The following is a 7652-nucleotide window of genomic DNA, read 5'->3' as shown; positions in this document are numbered from 1 at the left end:
ATACAGCACTTCCACATGGTGAGCTCGATAACTTAAAAAAACAATAACAAAAAAGGTAAAATGTCTGTGAAAAAAACTCCAACGAAAAACCCATCAAAGAGATTATTATCCGACTTAAGTCCGGAATACTCAGATAACACAGCGCTAGGGAAGCAGAACAGAGCTGATCTCACTGTCGATGACCTGATGAAGCTCAACAATGTCTCGGGCACAATTAACAAACTTACTGTTCAAAATGAAGAGCTGAAGTAGGAAGTGGAGAGTTTAAAAGCCCAAAAGATAATAGACGGCCGGCGGATCTCTGGAAGATCTCGTCAAAAGAAAAAATCAAATTTTCAAAGGCCTGGACAAGGAAACTTTCTGCTAAAAATGGTAAAATGGCCGTCTTAGCTGAATTCCATTCAGTCGACGCAATCGAGGCGGTTTTCAAAAATACTAAAAAACTGGCTGGTTTAGCCATTTATATAGAAAAGGATCTCAATGATGACAGACAAAAAAACAAGAAGGTTATGTTACAATTAAAATAAAAGATTCTAGCAATTAGTAGCCTACATAAAGTAATAGTGAGATATGATCGCATTAAATTGGTAACCATTGGCTTCACTGGAAAACGGAGCAAAAATTTATGGAGGAAGGAACAAATGCAGTCGACGTTATAAAGCAATTATATCCAACGGATTATGAACGATTATCTGTCGATTTTACTCAGCTGCTCTACAAAGATAGCTCAAAAACCAGTAAACAAAACAAATATGTATCCAAAGTAAACAAGACTCTACTTTAGAGCCGTAATCTTTTTCGAATATCTCATTTTGGAACGTGTATGACATCGCCAATATCTACAATGAAACGTCGCTTGCTAAAGCACACATAATTGGATTGTGCGAAACCTGGTTGCAAACTGAATTTGACAATTCACCTTTACCATGGAACAACTTTGAACACTTCTCAGCTGCTGCAGCAAGAGAAAAATTTTCAGGCAGGGCAAGCGGTGGTCTGATCTCGTTAATACACAATAGTTTTAAGTCATTTGTAATAGATATATCCCCCTTATGGATTTTCAATTGTATAGTTTTAAGTAACTTTAAATTGATGATTGGCTCTGTCTATGTTAAAGCGACTTATGACATTGAGACTGCGCTGGACTTTCTAGAATTTTTTTAGATGAAATTTCCCATAATTACGGTAATGGCCATAATTGGTGGTGAATTTCACGCTCGAATTGGTAGCGAAAGTAGCTGCGATCTCCTTCTAGGGCTAAACTCAATTTTAGAGACCATACGAATTTCTGCGGACAAAATAGTTAGAAATCGGGGCAAAAATTGATGTAATTTTATGTCAAGAAATGGACTTGTTCTACTAAATGGGCGCATACCGGGCGACACACCAGGAAACTTTACCTTTTCAAACAGTAATGGAGAAAGTGCTATAGATTTGATATGGGCAAACGTAGAGGCTATTCCTCACACCAATAAAGCCGAAGTGTAATTTGACGTAGTAAGCTCAGACCACTTCCCTATAAAGTTGAGTACAAATAAACCGCTTAATAGTGATGCAAGAAATAAATCTGGAGGAATTAAGGGAACATACAAAAAACAAATATTGAAATGGGAACCTACAAAAGCCCCACAATTAATTGCACTTCAGTGTGGGGAGGATTGTCTTTCTCAATGTGACATTATTAGTGCTTCAGTAGAAACCCAATATTCAAACCTGATAGAATCAATAAAAAGGTCAGCTCAAAAACTTAATATGTTCAGAAACACGTCAGGGAAATCATCAAGCCACTTCAAAAATCTCTGGTTTGATCAAGAGTTGCTTAGCAATAAACGCGAAAAATTCATCATTTAGTAATGAACATAAATCAAACTACATATATAAATTTTAAAATAGAGTATAAAATAAAAAGTTGTTAAGTAGCAAACAAAGCGCATACGACGTAGCTGCCAAAAACAAGTTTGCTAACGTAAAAAATTCAAAAGAGTTTTGGAATGTCATCAGAGAATGCAACAAAAAGCATTCAATATCAAACCCTATTCCGCTTGTTGAATGGGAACAATTTTATTACGAAATTTATGCACGGCGTATACTACGAGACCTAACTTTTTTGGAACGTTTTATGTAACACTAGATGTCGAGAAGTTGATTTCAGAAATCAAAGCCTGCAAAAATAACAAGCTCCAGGTCTAGACCAGGGTTGTTGCGAATATTCGCATTCGCAACCGCGGAGCTTCCGCATTAATTTTAACATTCGCATTCGCATTCGCATTCGCAAAAATCAATGCGAATCTTTTGCGAATGCGAATATTGAAGGGACCGAAAATTACAGTTATTTTTTTTACGAGTTAAACTTGGCCAAATATTTTTTAATCCGAAACAAAAGTACTTTCCTAAGGCACATTGAACGGGTAGCTGATTTGATTTTTATTTTTATTTTTTCAAATTATTTGTTCTCGAAAATGTAAAATTTTTCATCACAAAAATTCAAAATTGTTAAAATCTATTTGCATGTGAAACCTTTTTCCATATAAAACAAACGATTGAATAACAGCTTTTGGAACGTTCGTCCAATTCAGCAGCACAACCACTGATTACTGGGCCTTGCAAAGGATGGATCAATGCTTCGAGAAGAAAAAAATTTACTAAGAAATAAAGTTGCAACATTTTTCATTTTTTTACCAATTTAAATTTTTTAATATTTTTTATTTCGCATGGCGCGCTTTGATTTAGAAGAAAAAATCAGAACATTTTTTGACACTTTCGATACCAGAAGCAACAACAAAATACGCGCAAATATTGTTTTTTCTCTAATGCTTCTACCTGTTTGATATGCCTTGTACTTTCCGGATAATAAACAAACCGCTTATTCAAATTAAACAAGTTTGGTATCCAATGTAAGGGGACTTAAATAGCTTTAAAACTGAATTGTCTAAAAGCAGAAAGCCACACATTGGTCGCGTTCATAAGAGGTAGCTGTTTAGCTCATATGCTACGAAACTGCTGGCAACTGTTGAACCCAACAATTACGTCTTAGAAACGGCTTGATGAATATGCTGCCAAATGAACAGCTGATAAATGTAAACAAATGAAATTGCAACAAATAGAGATAGTTGCGCCGATACTATTTAGAATTCAACGCTGAGCGGCCGCCGTGTTGAAAAAATCGTTCAATGTTACAATGAATTAAACAGTGTAAAATTATATAGCAAACATCTTAAAAACATATATTTAGAAACGCAGTATTATTATAAAATATGTTAGTTACTTTATCACGTCAGTAATATAAAATATAATAAATTTGTTTGCAACTGCCACCTAACAAAGCGGCGTTAAATTTAATATAAGCGGCGTAAGTGTTTTCGATCAGGTAGCGTAAAAATTCTCCGCTGGAAAAAATAGCGGAAAGTTGCCAAATTTGTTTAATTTGGATAAGCGGTTTCTCTATAATCCGCATAGGACGCTGATTTCGGAATAAAAAATATAAGGCAAAATTTCACTCTGAAAAAAATAACTGTTAATTTCGGTCCTTGGAATATTGTGCAAGTGCACAGACGTAAATCTAACCAGTCACAGAATAAAGCATTAAAATTGAATTACAAAAACTAAAATCGAAAAACGCTGATGACGTGACAAAGTCCGAAACAACCAAAGGAATGAGAATGAAGAATTCTTTCGAAAAAAACGGTGTTAAACAACGATTGTGCCATGATGCTAGATTGTGAAGATGAATGTCATGAGCATACATCCCACATTTGCAGCCCCGATGAAATTCTCAAAAAGTATTTATTGCACCGCAATAAAAATAAATAAATATAACTCAAAGTCCTCTCAACTAGTGCAGTTTCAATCGAAAAGAATTTACAATTTTGGCAAGTTTCAAGTTTTTCAAGTTTGTCGCCTCGATCGAGTAGTTATATAGTGGCGCTGATTTGATTTTTTATTAAAAAAAAATAAAAATAAAAAATGTATTAAAAATTATTAACCTTTCCATTTTTTATATACCTAAATCACCTAATTCACCCACCTAAATTATTTCTTAAAAATTCATGACAACTTTTAAACATCCGCATCCGCATTCGCATCCGCGGATGTCTAAAATTCCACATTCGCAACATCCCTAGTCTAGACATGGTTGGGGGAGATTTTATAATTGTCTCCTTGATGAAGGCATAGACTATTTGCACTCATTATCTAATAGTATCCTATCGTAGGGTAAAACCCCTGAGTCTTGGTCACAATCGCTCTTAGTACTGTTCCATAAGAGCGGAGATTCCAAAAGCCATTTAACTACAGAGGTATAGCACTGAGGAATACAATTCCCAAAATTTTTACAAAGATTCTCGCGCAGTGGGTAACGAATAGGGCTGAAGAAAACTATATAATCCCGGAATCTCAAAATGGGTTTAGAAACAAAAGATGCTGCACTGATAATATTTTCGTTCTGCAGTCAGCCTTACAGATTCATATGAGGCAAAATAAATTTTCTGTTTTCGCCTTATTTATGGATTTGCGGCGAGCTTTCGACTCAATTAATCATGATCTACTGTGACAGAAACAATATGTAAAAGGCGTGAGTGTCAGATTTATACACTTAGTAAAATCTCATTACGAGCGTGCATCGTTTGTGATAAGAAAAGAAGGTATTACTTCTCAAAACATTGCTGTAACGGATTTAGTTTTGGTTGGGGTCTCAGCCTAGGCTTAGTGTTGTTTTTTCATTGGAATGGGTTTTTATGTGGCGGGTCCCAAGCCCAGCGCACCAGCTATTGCTGGGACGGGTTCGTTTCGCAACCGAATACTCGTTTATAAAGCGAGCCGCTTGCTCCAAGACAGACGTCCGCTTGCAGCCGCACCTACTGGTGAACAGACGCTGCAGACTTCGGTGAGACCTTAAACCGAATAAGTCGGAGTGGCCTCACCGAAGCTTCCTCTCTTTCTGCCGTGACCCAAGGCTCCACTCGGATTGGTTGCCGCATCTCGCACGTGGGGTGCACACGTAGCCCAGAGTGCGCGAACGAGGGCGCAAGATTCGGGATTGAGTATAGCCGTGGAACTGTAGCTGCATACCCAAAACAACGACTATACCCCAATGCACTCCAAAAATTAATATTTCAATTACCTAATTCTCTTAATTCAAATGAAATTGGATTTTTTAAACAGGGGGCCACCCCCGTACATGTAGTTAATGAATAATTCCTTTTCATACCCATTCGATTTCCACAGCTAATTTTATTAAAAATAGGCAAGTTTAGGTTACAATATAATCTTTTCGTTTCGATGATAGCTTTATCAATGAACTCGCAATACTTAGAACTAAGTTAAAAGCCATAAAATGTAATAAAAGTAACAATTTGTGTATTTGTTGTAATCACCAGGAAGGAGCACGAAACTGGGGAAGTCATTTATATGGAGATAAGTTAGATAGTAAAAGATAGGAAATAAATACAAAAAGTTACGTTTCAATGTAAAATATAATGGCATATGGATATTTCCAAGCTGGCGTTACGTGACACACGTACGAAAAAATGTTAAAAGACATATTGAAAAAGTAAACATTTTAAAAAAGTTGATCTAGATTTGCATAGCAAATAAATGGCCCCTTATGCAGTAAAAAAAATTACAACTGTTGGTAGTAGCGATTTAAAGATATTACTAAACATATGCGCTGGATTGACGTTACAAAAACAGAAGTGGATTTTGACTTCGATTACAAAATTGCAAAACTCGGTATAAAAGTCTTTGTAGTAATAATAGAAATGTTTAAGGTTAATTTTTATAGTTTTTAGATGAAGAAATCTTCTCTGCTTTATGTTTAACCAGCTGAATTATCTGACGTGGCGTCACCTGGCGTTACGTTACTCAAATTTCCATTGAAAAAGTTTAGTTAATATTGTTCTTGAAAGATTTTTTAACGTGAAGGAAACATGTATTTTATATCGAGCGTACTTTTTTTGACATCAGCGCCACAAGCGGCTCTATTTTTTTGCAAATCTATGCCTTATTACGTTTCAAATAAACATGCCAAATGTGAAACAAATCAGAGCATAGAAATGGTTTTTCGAAATATCCCGACCCTGGCGCCACCTAGCGAGCCCATTTTTGACAAAAACGTTTCTGCTTGCATAACCGTATATATTGTAAAAAGCAGCCAAATCGGCCTATAAACAAGTAAGATATATAGGACTTTTAATTTGTTTACGCGGTTGACTTTTCGTTGAATTCGCTCATATGTGCATGGTCAAAACAAAGCTGAAAGTAAAAATAATTTCAGCTCTCTGACAACACTTTTTAAGAAAAAAATTTGTCAAAAAAGTCGAAATTATTTTTAGTTTCGTCCTTGATTCGACTATAAATATGCCCTATTATGTTTTAAATTTAAAGGGATTTACAAATTAAGCATACAAAATATCGAAACGCAAGTAATGTATCTAATTAAAAACATTAATTAATTAAAAAATCAGCTAAATATATTTTTATAAAAAAAAATTAAAATTTAATAAAAATAAAATAAATAATCAAAACTTTTTAATATGTGGGTGCCGTATAGTAATGATAAGCACTATTAAAAAGATTTTGAATATGCAGTTTTGTAACCCTTTTAATTGTAGTACATTTAGGTGCAAGTTTGTAGTAGCTAGGACTTACGTTTTTCAACGATTTTTTTATACGGATGCGACACTTTCACCAAAAACAATTCCAAAAGCAAGGGTATGTCCTTGCTATTTCAAACTGGCACTTTAATGCACTAAAATTGAATGGGCTACAAAAATACGTACTCAAGATTTTTTAAATATATCTAATAAAAAAACATCGACGTTTGAAACTTAGATTTATTCGGTTTTTGTTAAGGAATACACTATCTCTATATATATAAAAGAAAGTCGTGTTAGTTACACCATTTATAACTCAAGAACCGCTGGAAGGATTTGTATGATATTGGGTTTTTGAATTTGCCTACCTTCCGAATAGCAGATTAACTTTTAAAACAACCGCTAGGTGGCGCTGGAGTCGAGTTGTTGGTAAAACCCTTATTTATGGCCCGATTCGCCTCCTATTTGAGATATGTATTGACAACAGAAAAAAACAATACAATTACAAAAAAAGAGCCGCCAGGTGGCGTTGGATTCGAGTTATTACTAAAAATCGTGATTATGGTCCGATTATCCTCAGATTCAAAACATGTATTGATAACAGGGAAAAGAATTCTTTCGAAAGAAATTTTCCACCAGTTGGCGCTGAAATTGAGTTACATATGTCTATGTAACTAAAAATCGTATTTATGCTTGAATTTATTTCATTATCGAAATATATGAATTCACATATCAATGGTCCTCTGCAATTTAAAAATCAAATCCCTTATTACTGTTAAGAGACTCATGTCTCCAGTCCTTGGCTAACCCATGTCCAATCCTAACTAAAGTAAATGGTAAAGATTAAAAATGAATAAGACAACAATTAAAGACATGAGCTACTTAACAATAGTACGAGTTTCTGTATATTTGGAGCTTTTCGGCCGTTGATTTTAAAGCAAAAACGTTGGTTTTTCTTTTCTGCCTCCTACGCGTTTCGACAAATTATTGTGTCTTCCTCAGGGAGTCTATTTAATTTTACAAGAAAACATAATTAACAAACGTGTATACCAAAACATGTTT

This window comes from Rhagoletis pomonella, unplaced genomic scaffold (assembly GCF_013731165.1).
Source record: "Rhagoletis pomonella isolate Grant_MI unplaced genomic scaffold, Rhpom_1.0 Rhpom_scaffold_00646, whole genome shotgun sequence".
Taxonomy (NCBI): domain Eukaryota; kingdom Metazoa; phylum Arthropoda; class Insecta; order Diptera; family Tephritidae; genus Rhagoletis; species Rhagoletis pomonella.
This window is presented reverse-complemented; position numbering follows the sequence as displayed.